Source organism: Macaca mulatta, chromosome 14 (assembly GCF_049350105.2).
Source record: "Macaca mulatta isolate MMU2019108-1 chromosome 14, T2T-MMU8v2.0, whole genome shotgun sequence".
Taxonomy (NCBI): Eukaryota; Metazoa; Chordata; class Mammalia; order Primates; family Cercopithecidae; genus Macaca; species Macaca mulatta.
The window spans coordinates 87590014-87606785 of NC_133419.1; the positions used below are offsets into that span (position 1 = coordinate 87590014).

General features: G+C 41.9%; 1 pseudogene; it reads left to right on the top strand.

Annotated features, from left to right (window-relative positions):
* Positions 1-4176: 4176 nt before the first annotated feature.
* Positions 4177-12229, top strand: LOC114672374 (heterogeneous nuclear ribonucleoproteins C1/C2 pseudogene; annotated as a pseudogene).
* Positions 12230-16772: the final 4543 nt, after the last annotated feature.

Genomic DNA, 16772 nt, shown 5'->3' on the forward strand with positions numbered 1-16772 from the left:
TAACTAACTGAACAGTATTTCAGGCAAAGCGAACCATATGCACAATAGCAAAATAAATAACAGAATGATTTTTCTAGGCTATGGCTTTTAATATCAACACTGCTAGCTCCTGGAGAGGAAAGAGGTGTATCATAAGATGGCTAAAAAGGGCAGGTGTTATAGAAGGAACCAGCAGATCTGCATTCTATTCCCATCCCTGTCATTAACTAACTACATGACTGAATAAATGCTTAGCTTGTACTACCTGTAGTTTTCTCACTTGTAAAATAGCTTTGGAAGAGTATATTATCTTAAGTATAGCAGGACGATCTGCAGACAAAACTCCTCAGACACCAAGTTAAAGAAGGAAGGGGTTTATTCGGCCAGGGGCATCGGCAAGACTCCTGTCTCAACAGCCGAGTCCCACAAGCGAGCAATTCCTGTCCCTTTTAAGGGCTCACAACTCTAAGGGGGTGCATGTGAGAGGGTCGTGATCGATTGAGCAAGCAGTGGGTACGTGACTGGGGGCTGCATGCACTGGTAATTAGATTGGAACAAAACAGGATAGGGATTTTTCACAGTGCTTTTCTATACAATGTCTGAAATCTATAGATAACATAACCGATTAGGTCAGGGGTCAATCTTTAACTACCAGGCCCAGGGTGTGGCACTGGGCTGTCTGCATGTGGATTTCATTTCTGCCTTTTAGTTTTTACTTTTTCTTTCTTTGGAGGCAGAAATTGGTCATAAGACAATATGAGGGGTGGTCTCCTCCCGTATAAGAAAAAAAATTAAAGAAAGATCAATAATATATGACTGCATTTTTCCCTCCTTTTTCTAAATGCAAAATTGATATATGCATCCCAGCTTTAAGATGGCCAACCACGTGCATACTGATCATCTCTTCCTTTCTCAACAAGACTGCGGCACTGACAAAAAAATTAATGAATGTTCAAAAACAGGGCAGAGATGTCCCTTGGATCAGAAGCTGTGAGTAGATAAGAAACCAGAGCAGTGAGCTGTGGCTCTCCCCACCTCAAAGCTGCTGTTGTTGGTCACGTATTGCCCTAACTGAGGGCCTTCTAGATTTCTATTACCTAACTAAAGAGATAAAAAGATAGAAAGATTGAAACAGAAAGAAAAGCTAAGAGATATGGAGGTTACAGGAATTTTACAATCAATCTAATGCAGGCATTTAAAAAATGTCTTTGTTCCAGGAATCTCTGTAGCAGTTTAGTGAAGACTATGGATACCTTCTCAGAATAATACCTTTAAATGCATAAAATAAAATACAGAGGAGAACAAGATGGCCGACTAGAAGCAGACAAGTGGAACAGCTCCCTTGACCACCACGGACACTTGAGGTAGCAGGGAGAGCTACTTAGAGAAGTGGTGGGGCAGCAAACCAGCTGATGTGGAGCCCAGAGGGTTTGGTGCCAGAGTATTTGTAGTGGAGCACAGCCAGGGACGGCCATCCCTCTAGCTTGACTTGCTCCTTTAAGAGACTTTAGCCCTAGGGAAGCTGTCAGACCTAATCTCTGCAGGGCAGTCTTGCACATCAGATGGGGCTGGTCCAACCTGAGCACTTCTTGGTTTGCTGGCCTTTCTTGGGGCCCCAGCATGGCCACACCTGCTTACAGGGCAGTCTCAGATGTCCTGGGGGCACACACCATGGCTTCTGCACCAGCAGACAGTGCCTGACCTGTGGAGAGCTCCAGTGATATGGCCCCTATGGCTACACACCAGCCTGCATGTTCCCTCCCTATAGTGCAGCCTCCCCTAAGCCCACCGCAACTTCCCACATTGCTTTTCTGGCCCACATCTACACAGATGGGTTTTACTTGCCTTGTCTTGCCAGCATGTGGGAGTGCAGTCTGCCCTCCTTCCCCTCCCTGGCCACTGCTCCCTGCTCCCACCATTGGAGAGAGACCCTTGGCAGGTACAGAGCCAGAAAGCCCTGCCAGCGCCTTGCTCTTGCCCTAATACTGCACAGACAACACTGTGCAGGGGATCCTCAATGAAAGAAAGCTAAAAATCATGATAAAACAATGCAGCAGTTGACAGACAAAATAGCCATTATAGAGATGAACGTAACCTACCTGATAGAGCTGAAAAACACACTACAAGCTGCCACACTTTGGCCCCCACAGCACAGTGAACTCCAATCCTTGAGGATCCAGAGAGCAAAGTTGGGTCCCAATACAAGTCCCCCAGAGTTTGAGCACACAGTCCAGAAGTTGGGAGCTGAGTATTGGCCCCCTAAAATCTCCCAGAAATGAAGCCAGCCAGCTGAATGTACCTTATGCTATAATCAAACCCTCAAGGTCATCAAATAGGATAAAGAAAAAAAAAAAATCCCATCTGAAGGTCAGCAGTCTCAAAGGTTGAAGGTAGATAAGCCCACAGCGATGAGTAAGAATCAGCACAATAATGCTGTAAACTCAAAAAGCCAGAGTGCCTTCTTTCCTCCAAATGACCACATCACCCTTCCAGCAAGGTTTTGGAACTGGAGTGAGGCTGAGATGGCCGAAATGAAAGAAGTAGAATTCAGAATATGGATAGGAACAAAGTTCATTGAGCTACAGAAGTATGTTGAAACCCAATGTAAGAAAACTAAAATTCATGATAAAACAATGCAGGAGCTGACAGACAAAATAGCCGGTATAGAGATGAATGTAACCTACCTGATAGAGCTGAAAAACACACTACAAGAATTTCATGGCTGGGCATGGTGGCTTATGCCTGTAATCCCAGCACTTTGGGAGGTTGAGGCAGGCAGATCATGAGGTCAGGAGATCAAGACCAGCCTGGCTAATATGGTGAAATCCCGTCTCAACTAAAAATACAAAAAAATTAGCCAGGCATGGTGGTGGGCGCCTGTAGTCCCAGCTACTCAGGAGGCTGAGGCAGGGGAATGGCATGAACCCAGGAGGCAGGGCTTGCAGTGAGCCAAGATCTTGCCACTGCACTCCAGCCTGGGTGACAGAGGGAGACTCCATCTCAAAAACAAACAAACAAACAAACAAAAAACAAATAATTTCATAATGCAATCACAAGTGTTTTTTTTTTTTGAGATGAAGTCTCGCACTGTCACCCAGGCTGGAGTACAGTGGCACAATCTTGGCTCACTGAAACCTCCACCTCCCAGGTTCAAGTAATTCTCCTGCCTCAGCCTCCTGGAGAGCTGGGATTATAGGTGCCCACCACCAATCCTGGCTAATTTTTGTATTTTTAGTAGAGACAGGGGTTTCACCATGTTGGTCAGGCTGGTCTCGAACTCCTGACCTCGTGATCCACCCGCCTCAGCCTCCCAAAGGACTTGGATTACAGGCATGAGCCGCCACCCCTGGCCAACATTCTTAAAAAAGAAGAAATTCCAACCCAGAATTTTATATCTGGCCAAAGTAAGCTTCATAAGCAAGGGAGAAATAAGATCCTTTTCAGACAAGCAGATGCCGAAGGAATTCATTACCACCAGACCTGCCTTACAAGAGCTTCTGAAGTAAGCACTAAATATGGGAAGGAAAGAGTTACCAGTCACTACCAAAACACACTGAAATACACAAACCAGTGACACCATAAAGCAACCACATAAACAAGTCTGCAAAGTAACCAGCCAACATCATGATGACATGATCAATCCACACATAGCAATACTAACCTTAAATGTAAATGGGCTAAATGCATCAATTAAAAGATACAGAGTGGTAAGTTGGATAAAGAACCAAGATCCATTGGTATGCTGTCTTCAAGAAACCCTTCTCACATGCAATGACACACCTAGGCTTAAAATGAAAGTGTGGAGAAAAACCTACCAAGCAAATGGAAAACAGAAAAAAGTAGGGGTTGCAGTCCTAGTTTCTGACAAACCAGATTTTAACCCAAGAAAGTTAACAAAAGACAAGGGCACTACATAATGGTAAAGAGTTCAATTTAACAAGAAAATCTAACTATCTAAATATACATGCACCTAACACAGGATCACCCAGATTAATAAAGCAAGTTCTTAGAGATCTTAAAAGAGACTTAGACTCCCACACAATAATAGTGGGAAATGTTAACACCCCACTGACAGTATTAGATCACCAAGACAGAAAATTAATAAAGATATTCAGGACCTTAACTGAGCACTGGATCAAATGAACCTGATAGATATCTACATAACTCTCTACCCCAAAACAATAGAATATGCAGCATTCTCATTGTCACATGGCACATACTCAAAAATCGATTATATAACTGGAAATAAAACACTCCTCAGCAAATGCTAAAGAACTGAAATCATAATAAACAATCTTTTGGACCACAGAACGAACAATTAGAAATCAAGACTAAGAAATTCACTCAGCATTTTGTGAAGAGATGAAGACTGAGTTGTTGTGGCCTGTTGCTGCCAACCTCAAGCAGCAGTTGGCTGTCTCTACATAGAACCCAGGAGTAGGAGACTCATAATCGAACCTTTTCTCCTTCCCCATCCTGTTTTCAGCTTTATGAGAAATCTTATTATCAAACACAATGGCCAGCAATGTTACCAACAAGACAGATCTCTGCTCCATGAACTCCTGTGTGTTCTTTGGGAATCTCAACACTCTTGCAGTCAAGAAGTCTGATGTGGAAGCAATCTTTTCAAAGTATGGCAAAATTGTGGGTTCCTCGGTTCATAAGAACTTTGCCTTTGTTCAGTATGTTAATGAGAGATATGCCCAGGCTGCTGTAGCAGGAGAGAATGGCAGAATGATTGCTGGCCAGGTTTTTAGATATCCTGGCTGCAGAGCCAAAAGTGAACCTAGGAAAGCAGGTGTGAAATGATCTGTAGCAGAGATATATGGCTCCTCTTTTGATTTGGACTATGACTTTCAGTGGGATTATTATGACAGGACGTACAGTTACTGAGCGCATGTTCCTCCTTTTTCTCCTATTGCTTGGGCTGTAGTACCATTGAAACACCACTGTGTATCAGGAAACACCTCAAGAAGGGGCAAAAGTGGCTGGGTGCGGTGGCTCACACCTGTAATCCCACCACTTTGGGAGGCCAAGGTGGGTGGATCATGATATCAGGAGCTCGAGACCATCCTGACCAACATGGTGAAACCCCCATCTCTACTAAAAATACAAAAGTTAGCTAGGTGTGGTGGCGCATGCCTGTAATCCCAGCTACTCAGGAGGCTGAGGCAGGAGAATCACTTGAACCCAGGAGGCAGAGGTTGCAGTGAGCTGAGATCACACCACTGCACACTCCAGCCTGGGCAACAGAGTGAGACTCTGTCTCAAAAAAAGAAAAACAAAGAGAAAGAAGGGCCAAAAGTAGCTTCAATTCTAAGAGTGAATAGTGGGGATCTTCCAAGTCTGGAAAGTTGAAAGGAGATGGTCTTCAGGCCATTAAGAAGGAATTGAAACAGATAAAACAAAAGGTGGATTATCTCCTGGAAAAAATTGAAAAGGAACAGAGCAAACAAGCAGTAGAGATGAGGAATAAGGCAGAAGAGGAGCAGAGCCATCAGTTCCACGAAGAGAGATGAGACTAATGTGAAGATAGTTTCTGAGGGGGGTGCAGGCGACTCTCCTGAAAGGGGAACCTACTAGATGATGATGATATTGAAGATGGGGGATGACCAGCTGGAGTTGATCAAGGATGATGAAAAAGAGGCTGAGGAAGGAGAGAATGACAGAGACAGTGCCAATGGTGAGGATGATTCTTTTTTTTTTTTGAGACGGAGTCTCGCTCTGTTGCCCAGGCTGGAGTGCAGTGGCGCGATCTCGGCTCACTGCAAGCTCCGCCTCCCAGGTTCACATCATTCTCCTGCCTCAGCCTCCCGAGTAGCTGGGACTACAGGCACCCGCCACCATGCCTGGCTAATTTTTTGTATTTTTAGTAGAGACAGGGTTTCACAGTGTTAACCAGGATGGTCTCGATCTCCTGACCTCGTGATCTGCCCGCCTCGGCCTCCCAAAGTGCTGGGATTACAGGCGTGAGCCACCGCGCCTGGCAAGGATAATTCTTAAGCACATGGTGAGGTCTGGAACTCTTATCCCATTATTTACCTAGGTGCTTCTCTAAGATCAAAATTTTCACCAGATCCTCTCCCCTAGTATCTTCAGCACATGCTCACTGTTCTCCAAATCCTTGTACTTGTTCTGTTCATTAATTCTTATTGCCCTGCTCCTAGTCCCATTTTCAATTCCTATGATGCTCCTGGTAGTTTTATTAAGTCTTACCCTGTAATTTTTGCTTTTAATTTTGATACCTGTTTGTGACTTAACAATAAAAAGGATGTATGGGTTTTATCAACTGTCTCCAAAATAATCTCTTGTTATGCAGGGAGTACAGTTCTTTTTATTCATACATAAGTTCAGTAAATGCTTCCCTAACTGTAAAAGCAATCTCAGGAGTTGAGTAGCTCCTGAAAGAAGCTTTGACTTAGAAGTATGTGTGTTACACCCCCACATAAGTGTGCTGTGTGGGGCAGTTCAACACAAATGTAACAATGTATTTCTTTGAATGAGAATTGGCATGTCAAATGCATCCTCCAGAAATACAGTGTTATTGTCTTATGATTTGTTTTCTAAAGTTGATACTGTAGATTATTTTTGTGAAAAACCTGATGTTTGGGACCTTTTTTCCTCAAAATAAATCCTTATTAAACCAGGAATTTTAGGGAAAAAAACTCAAAACCATAAAATTACATGGAAATTGAATAACCTGCACCTGAATGACTTTTGGGTGAATAATGAAATTAAAGCAGAAGTCAGGAAGTTCTTTCAAACTAATGAGAACAAAGATACAACATACCAGAATCTCTGGGACACACAGCTAAAGCAGTGTTAAGAGGGAAATTCATAGCACTATATGCCCACATCAAAAAGACAGATCTCAAGTTAACAACCTAATATCACAACTAAAAGAACTAGAGCACTAAGAGCAAACAAATCCCAAAGTTAGCAGAAGACAAAAAGTAACCAAAATCAGAGCTGAACTGAAGGAGGTTGAGACACAAAAAACCATTCAAAAAGTCAATGAATCCAGGAGCTGGTTTTTTGAAAAATAAAATAGAAAGATTGCTAGCTAGACTAATCAAGAAGAAAAGAGAGAAGATTCAAATAAACACAATCAGAAACAACAAAGGGGCTATTACCACTGACCTCACTGAAATACAAACAACCATCAGAGAATATTGTGAACACCTCTGAGGGGAAATTTACTGGGAATCTATAATTCTTTTTTTTTTTTTTTTGAGACAAAGTTTCACTCTTGTTGCTCAGGTTGGAATGCACTGGAGTGGTCTTGGCTCACTGCAACCTCCGCCTCCTGGGTTCAAGTGATTCTCCTGCCTCAGCCTCCCAAGTAGCTGGGATTACAGGTGAGCACCTCTACGACCAGCTAATTTTTTGTACTTTTAGTAGAGATGGGGTTTTGCCATTTTGGCCAGGCTGATCTTGAACTCCTGACCTCAGTTGATCCACCCACCTTGGCCTCCCAAAGTGCTGGGATTACAGGTGTGAGCCACTGTGCTCTGCCTATAATTCTTTGGATAACAAAATTATCATTAGTTTGTGGTAGAATGAAGGCAAAATAATTATACATTCAGAAAATTTAACACTCATTACCTAAAAATAAACTCTTAACAAAAGAAAAATTTCTTTAGAAGGAAGTATTGGAATGTAGGAATAACGCATACTAGTTGGGAAAAAATTAAATGTTAGTATATATATATATAAAGTAAAAGGTGAAAGGGCTCTGCCTATCCCTTTATTTGTTTTTGTTTGTTTGTTTGTTTTTTTGAGATGGAGTTTCACTCTTGTTGCCCAGGCTGGAGTGCAATGGCACGATCTCGGCTCACCACAACCTCCCCCTCCTGGGTTCAAGCAATTCTCCTGCCTCAGCCTCCGAAGTAGCTGGGATTACAGGCATGCACCACCAGGCCCGGCTAATTTGTATTTTTAGTAGACACGCGGTTTCTCCATGTTTGTCAGGTCAGTCGCGAACTCCCAACCTCAGTTGATCTGCCCGCCTCGGCCTCCCAAAGTGCTGGGATTACATGCGGGAGCCACCGCACCTGGCCCCTTTATTTTTTGTATATTCTCCTACACCGTTTTTAATGACTACATAAATATATATACAAATATATACACACACCCAACTTTTATTCTTTAAACAGTGAGCTCACTCTATGTAAAATACTTTGTGCTCTCTTTCCCTTTATTCCCAATTGAATATCATAAATATTCTTCAATATTGGCATGTGCAGATCTACCTTATCCTTTTTGCTATCTGCATTCCATGATATAAATATATCATAAGTTTATACATGTCTATTTAACATGAACGTTTAGATTATTTTAAATATTTTTTGCTCTTATAAATAATGCATGACTAAGTTTTTTGTTAGTATTTCTATAGGATAGAGGCCTAGAAGTATAATTGTTGGATCACAGGATAGAGACATTTAAAATGCTGATAGGGCCGGGTACAGTGGCTCACTCCTGTAACCCGAGCACTTTTGGGTGCTGAGGCGAGAGGACTGCTTTAGCCCAGGAGTTTGAGACCAGCCTGGGCAAGATGGGGAGACCCCCATCTCTCCAAAAAAAAAAAAAAAAGTAAACTGTTTATAGATCCTGCCAAAATGACTTCTAAAAATATTGCTAATTTATAGTCAGACTAAAAGTATATGGAATGTAGTATTTTAAGGATTTAAATCTTCAAACATGAGAATAGGCACAAAATACAAAGAATCTAGATGATAATGTTTTTAAAAACAGATAGAAAATGTGCATTATTGGCTGGGTGCGGTGCCTCATGCCTGTAACTCCAGCACTTTGATAGGCTGAGGCAGGCAGATCACAAGGTCAGGAGTTGGAGAATAGCCTGGCCAACATGGTGAAAACCCATCTCTACTAAAAAAAAAAAAAAATACAAAATTTAGCCAGGCATGGTGGCATGCACCTGTAATCCCAGCTACTCAGGAGACTGAGGCAGGAGAACTGGGAGGCAGAGGTTGCAGTGAGCCAAGATTGCGCCACTGCACTCCAGCCTGGGCGAAAGAGCAAGACTCCATCTCAAAAAAAAAAAAAAGGAAATATGCATTAGTTTGAGTGCATATAACAGATGGCTTTGTCCATCAGACCACATGGAAAATATATTTCCAGAAGGGATTACAAACTAATCCAAAGAGATTTTGTAAGCAAGGAAGTCTTCAACTATTATTATGTCTTATTCTAATTAAAAGCAGATCATCAAATAAATTCTTGCACATTAGTTTGTCTTTTACAAAGTAATCTTTTTTTTGAGATGGAGTCTCGCTTTGTCACCCAGGCTGGAGTGCAGTGGCGCGATCTCAGCTCACTGCAAGCTCCGTCTCCAGGGTTCACACCATTCTCCTGCCTCAGCCTCCCAAGTAGCTGGGACTACAAGCCCCCGCCACTGCGCCCGGCTAATTTTTTTGTATTTTTAGTAGAGACAGGGTTTCACCGTGTTAGCCAGGATGGTCTCGATCTTCTGACCTTGTGATCCACCTGCCTCTGCCTCCCAAAGTGTTGGGATTACAGGCGTGAGCCACCGCGCCTGGCCACAAAGTAATCTTAATAAGGAAAAACCTCTGCCTTTGGACTTGATTCTAACTATAATAGGATACTGAGTTGTCCTGTGAAAGTGACAAGATCCTTGATAAAAAGTATCTGCATCATCTTGGAATTTGTAGTGTTTGTAATGTGCAAGAGTATGACTGATGAGCATGTTTGGACATGTACTTAAGACTTTGGGAAAACAGATATTGAAAACTTTAGAGAGAGAAAAAATATAGGGCCCATTATTTGAGTCTTCAAATAAGAAAGTTACTGTGGAGTGCTATCTATAGAGGTTTAACTACATAAGTATATATAATCTCTGCATTTTACTAATCCAACAAATGTTTGAGTGTGCCTATCTAGTAGATCCTGGGATAGGCACTAAAGGGGCTGCGTTAATGTTGGAGGAAATTGCAGTTTGGAGATTTTAATATATTTGATAAAAATCAATTCTCTGAATTACAGCAAAAATGTGTCTCAGTTTTGCAAGTGAGACTGTCAGTTGCAAAAAGCAAACAATAGCATTTCTTTTAAAAGATTATATTGATAACCTCTTAGGAGCACCATCTGTCACACAAAGAAATACAAGAGATGGTCCCTGACTTCAAAGTACTTGCAATTGTTTTAAGTATTTGAGTTAAAAAAAAAAAAAAAAGTATTGTTTAAAAAAAACCAGTAGAACCTTCACAAAGTAAAATAAAATGCTGGTACTGCATGTCATGCAGCGATTTTCAAAGGAATTGTGAAACGAAAGAGGTGCCTCACCATCAAAAACAGGCACACAGCATAGCAATAAGAACACTGAGGACATAGCAAATCCCAGAATGAGTAATTGAGAGTCACAATATGGTCAACAAGTAAGACATTGTTCCAGGTTTGGCAGAGGCTTCTGATAAGGAAAGGGGTAAGCTCTGTGCTTAGGGGCAAATGTTGCAATCTGAGTGAATGGTAGGCAGAATACAAAGTAACTAACTCTTCTTTTGCTATTGTATTGTCTATCAAATATAATCATTTATTACAAAGGTTATGATTAAGGATAATTGAAAGCCAAGGCCGTTGAGAAGAAAATCATAATGTTTCTATTTTCCATGAATTCAAGTGTTCAGGCCCAAGTAAATTACATCAATTATATATCATAGAAGAAAAGTAATTGGCAGCAACTGTGGAATTGTGACAGGTATGGATAGTTTTGTATGCTCATAGGTAGTTTGAGAGGAGAGGAAGCTTTTGATGTTAGGCTATGATCATACTAAGTTTGTTTTTTTTTTAAACTGAGTCTCACTATGTCCCCCAAGCTGGAGTACAATGGCGCCATCTCGGCTCACTGCAACCTCCGCCTCCCGGGTTCAAGCTATTCTCCTGCCTCAGCCCCCCGCCCCTCCCCCAGAGTAGCCGGAATTACAGACGTGAACCACCATGCCCCGCTAGTTTTTGTATTTTTAGTAGAGATGGGGTTTCTCCATGTTGACCAGGCTGGTCTGGAACTCTGACCTTAGGCGATCCGTCCATTTAGGGCTTCCACAATGCTGGGATTACAGAACTGAGCCACTGTGCCCGCCTGACAGATCCTAATATCTAAAATGGTGTAAAAAGATCAGGCGTGGTGGCTCACCTGCCACTGCACTCTGGTCTGGGAGACAGAGTGAGACTCTGTCTCCAAATAAAATATAAAATAAAATAGTCATTTATAGAAACTATAGACTGGAGCAATAAACAAAAAATTATATACCGGAGTCAGTCATTCATTTCCTCAAACATTTTTTTTTTTTTTTTGAGACGGAGTTTTGCTCTTGTCGCCCAGGGTGGAGTGCAATGGCACAATCTCAGCTCAACACAACCGCTGCCTCCCGGCTTCAAGCAGTTTTCCTGCCTCAGCCTCCTGAGTAGCTGGGATTACAGACATGCACCGCCATACCCAGCTAGTTTTGTATTCTTAGTAGAGACAGGGTTTCTCCATGTTGGTCAGGCTGGTCTCGAACTCCCGACCTCAGGTGGTCTGCCTGCCTTGGCCTCCCAAAGTGCCGGGATTACAGGCGTGAGGCACTAAGCCTGGCACCTCAAAATGTTTTAGTTCCACCACAAGTATGCTAGGTGGTTAAGGAAAATACAACGATGACAAATAGGGCATAGATTCCGTCTGCAAGGAACTGAAAGTTTAATAGGAGAGTTAAAGAAGTAAAACAAAAACAAACAAGCTAATAAATTTAAAATGTAAAAGTCTTGCCTACTTGCTGTCTTTGTTTTTGTTTTGAGATGGAGTCTCACTTTGTCGTCCAGGCCGGAGTGCAGTGGTGAGATCTCACTGCAACTTCCGCCTCCTGAATTCAAGCAATTATCCTGCCTCAGCCTCTCGAGTAGCTGGGACTACAGGCGCGTGCCACCACGCCTGGCTAATTTTTGTATTTTTTCAGTAGAGTCGGGGTTTTGCCATGTTGACTAGGCTGGTCTCGAACTCCTGACCTCAGGTGATCCACCCACCTCGGCCTCCTAAAGTGCTGAGATTACAGGCATGAGCCACCTCAACAGGCCTTAACAAGAGTACAGTGCTTTCAAATTTCCCTCCCACCAAGTCTTCTTTTATTAAATATTAAAAATGTTCTGTGTACAAGACACTGTGCTATGTGGTACAGAAGATAATAAAGATGAATCAGAAATAGATCTTGTCTTTAAGGAGCATTATGATGACTGAAAGTTTTATTAAAAATTTAAAACTGCGGGACGTGGTGGCTCATGCCTGTAATCCCAGCACTTTGGGAGGCCGAGGCGAGCGGATCACAAGGTCAGGAGATTGAGATCATCCTGGCTAACGGGGTGAAACCCCGTCTCTTCTAGAAATACAAAAAATTAGCTGGGCACGGTGGCGGGCGCCTGTACTCCCAGCTACTCAGGAGGCTGAGGCAGGAGAATGGCGTGAACCTGGGAGGCAGAGTTTGCAGTGAGCTGAGATTGTGCAACTGCACTCCAGCCTGGGTGACAGAGTGAGACTCTGTCTCCAAAAAAAAAAAAAAAAAGTATGTGTATATACACACACACACACACAGACATGTATATACACACACACTAAGTGATGATGATTAGTTTGCATTAGTTCATTTATAGTAAGCTATACTATTGTACATATATTCATTTAAGAAAAGAGAGTCATACAGTCCACAAAGATGGAAGAGAATCAGTGGAGGTTAGCTGGTTGTCTTACAGGTAGCCTGACCCTGCAATTGATATTTGTGACAGAGATGGTGCAAAATGCTTAACAAAATCTCATTTCATTTTCGTTTCCTGGTTTTATGGAAGGACTACATTTTCCATCCTCCTTTGAGGTTAGGTTGGGGACATGTGACTAAGTTCTGGAAATGGGATGTAAGCAGAAGTGATGTAAACCACTTCCAGGCCTGGCCCTTAAAAGCGAAAGCAGTGATTGGTATCCACGAAAGTTAAATGTATGCTGGCCCCATGACCCAGCACATCTACTCTTAGGTATATGCTGAAGAAAAACAAAAGCATACGTCTACAAAAGTCAAGTAAAAGAATGTTCCTTGCTGGGTTATTCATAATAGGTTCAAACATGCAACAACACAAATGTCCTCAAATGAAAAAAATTGTGCTATATTCATACAATAAACTCAATATAGCAATAAAAATGAATGAACTATAGCTACATACAACAACATGCACAAGATCTTGAGTGAAGGAAGCCAGACACAAAAAATATTCAACATATGCATTTGTTAACATAAGCTTTAGGAACAGGCAAAATGAAGCTATGATGCTAGAAGTGAGAATAGTGGTTACCTCTGTTTGCGGGTGTATCTACTGGGAAGGGGCACAAAAGAGCCTTCTGGGGTGATGGAAATACTTTTTCTTCATCTGGATAGCAGTCTCAGGGCACATAGTAGTCTCCGTAAAGGCAAATTTAAAAATTCATCGAGCTGTACACTTAAATTTTGTGCATGCTGTTATGTAAAAGAACTAAAAATTATGCACACATAAAAAATCAAAGAAGCAAGAAAAAAAAAATAAAAAGTGATCACAGAAGGCCCAGTGCAGATGGAAGAGGCTATATTCCTGAATCACTGGTTGCCCTTGCCCTGAAGGACTGGCCAGTCTGCTTTGGAATTTGTGTAAACACAAAATAAATCTTTCTTATTTTAAATTATCTGAGATTTACAGTGTATGTGGTATCTCAGCATAGCCTAACCGTTCTTGGCTAATACAGAATTCATTGCCACAACCAACCAGGGTTAAAAACCTGGTTTTGGCAGCATATCAGGGAGGCTCTTCCTTTCTCAGGCTAAGTGATATAAAACAAGCTTATAAATGAGTGTATAAATCAAGATGCCAATTTTTTAAATAACAATATAAAATTAAAGCCTCTCATACAAACTAGGTTATCTGTTGCCTAATATATAATCATTCTCTCTCTCAAGATAGATCTGCATGGGAAGCCAAACCACAATAAAAGTTTGTTTTATTCTCAGAAAGAAAACATTAGTTAGATGAGTCAATTGTTTAATGACATCTGTCCAGGAGAAGCTATGCATCCCATTTCATGGTCAATTCCTGAGGTCCCTGGGCTGCAGTTCTCACTCCCAGGTATGCACCTGAATTGCCTCAGTGGCTCCTCCTTTTTTATCTTCCAATTCTGTCAATACACTTTTCTTCTATAGATATGTCATTGCATAAGTCTACTGTCTTTAGAGAGATGTGGCTGGCCTCTAAAGCATTCCTTGTATACATCTACATGTTGATTTTGTGTTTTTCCTCTCAAAGAATAATTATAAATCTTTTACTTTTAAATTCTGTGGTTGGAGTGGTAGGGGTTTAATGTGGAGAGGATGGTGTCCTTAGCTATAGCTTCCAAGTACTGGTAACATCATGAAACTAATATAGACACTGAGAATTCTAGACAGCGTATGTACCTGAATATTTTGTAAGGCCACTTGAGAGTTTTTTGTATAATCTTTGAAGGCTTGAAGGGACGAAATTGCTATCAAAAGCTGGAGAAAAAGGGATCCCTGTTATACAGTGGCAGAAAGTTTAGCCACACTGTTGCCTGCTGAAATGCAGAAAATAGAAAAATATATCTAACAAACTGGTGCATTTGGTTAAGGAAATTTCCAGACAGACTGTTGAAAGTGCCAACTGATTAAAAAAAAACAAAACCAAAACAAAACAAAAAAAACCTATATGGGATAAGATGTAGAGAGGTGAGATATAAAAGGAACAATTTCATTTTTAAGCAAAATTTAGAGAAAATATACATAGTCTAGGAACTTTGGGTTCAAAAATAAAACTGCTTTTCACTTCCAGCCTCTCCAGATGGTGAAACAACTAAGGCATTGCCTTGAGGGGAAGGTACAATCCAGGGTGCAGCTATTCAGATTTTTTGTAAAGACTGTACAAAGATTTAAAGCCATTTTACCTAGACTATTTCAGCTAGACAAAAGCAATTCTAAGTGTATAAGGGCGTTTTCCATCAGCTTTCTGACTCTCAGCCCAAGATGGGAAGTGTCTGTCTCAAAGAGGTTTGTGAGTGGGGCTTTTTTTTTCTGTTGGAGTGGATTATAATTTGATATACATGAAGTCCCCAAAATCTTAAAGAGAATTGTATTGGCAGACACACTGCCTACTTGTACTGAAAGGGCATATTATCTTTTAATATTCCAGATTTAAATATTTAAATTTATATTTACATCTTAGAAACTCAATATTTTAAATCAAATGATGTCAGGAAAAATCTGAATTATGTTGCAACAAAAATTAGTAGAAAATCAGAATTATTGCTGGGCATGGTGGCTCATGCCTGTAATCCCAGCACTTTGGGAGGCCGAGGCAGGTGGATTACCTAAGGTCAGGAGTTCGAGACCAGCCTGGACTACATGGCAAAACCCCATCTCTACTAAAAATACAAAAATTAGATGGGTGTGGTGGTGGGCATTGCTAATCTCAGCTAGTCGGGAGGCTGAGGCAGAAGAATCGCTTGAGCCCAGGAGGCAGAAGTTGTAGTGAGCCAAGATCATGCCATTGCACTCCAGCCTGGGTGACAGAGCAAGACTGTGTCTCAAAAAAAAAAAAAAAAAAAAAAAAGAAAAGAAAAGAAAATCAGAATCATATGTAACTGTTGTGAAAAGCTTGGTTATTGATTGTTGCTGGAATCAAGAGCTACTACAATGTCATACTTCGAGTTTGCCATACTTTGCCATCGTACTTGTGCCTGATAATTATTTCTACAATGATTGCATGTAGATCTAAACTAGTTTAGTGTCGTTAAATCCTCTGCATTAGATCCTAAGAGCTCTTCCATTCTTTTTCATTGACATCAGCAAAACTAGAATCCTACAAGGGCAACAACTTTTTTTTTTTTTCATTCTTCCAACACACAGAAAGGAGCAACAATTTTCATATTGGCGTTTCTTCAAAGCCTTTGAATTCCATCATAAATTGCCAGAATAGTTTTCTTCATTCACTGTGCACTTTCATTGGAGAAACTCTTTTTTTTTTTCAGACAGAGTCACACTCTGTCGCCCAGGTTGGAGTGCAGTGGCCTGATCTCAGCTCACTGCAAGCTCTGCCTCCAGGGTTCACGCCATTCTCCTGCCTTGGCCTCCTGAGTAGCTGGGACTTCAGGCACTCGCCACCACGCCCGGCTAATTTTTTGTATTTTTTTTTTTTTAGTAGAGAAGGAGTTTCACTCTGTTAGCCAGGATGGTCTTGATCTCCTGACCTCGTGATCTGCATGCCTCAGCCTCCCAAAGTGCTGGGATTACAACAGGCATGAGCCACCGCACCTGGCCTAGAGAAATTATTTGCTTCACCTTGTTGATGAACGCTAAAGCCCTCCTCGCCTTTTCTTAATGAAAAAGAAGAAACAATGAAGCCCCCAGAAAGTATCCAATCAAACCACTGTCATAGCCAGCCTAAAAGAATGAATAACCCATGCAGATGCAATGTTTAACATTGAGAGGTGACAACGTGCTAGCAGCCCTTGCTCCCGGTGTCTCTGCCTTGGCGTCCACTCTGGTGGCGCTTGAGGAGCCCTTCAGCCTGCCATGGCACTGTGGGAGCCCCTCTCTGGGCTGGCTGGGGGCTGAGCCTGCTCCCTCTGCTTGCGGGGAGGTGTGGAGGGAGAGCTGCGGGTGGGAACCAGGGCTGCCCACAGTGCTCGTGGGCCAGCGAGTGTTCCGGGTGAACGTGGGCTCGGCTGCCCGCACTGGGAGTGGCCGGCTGGCGTTGCC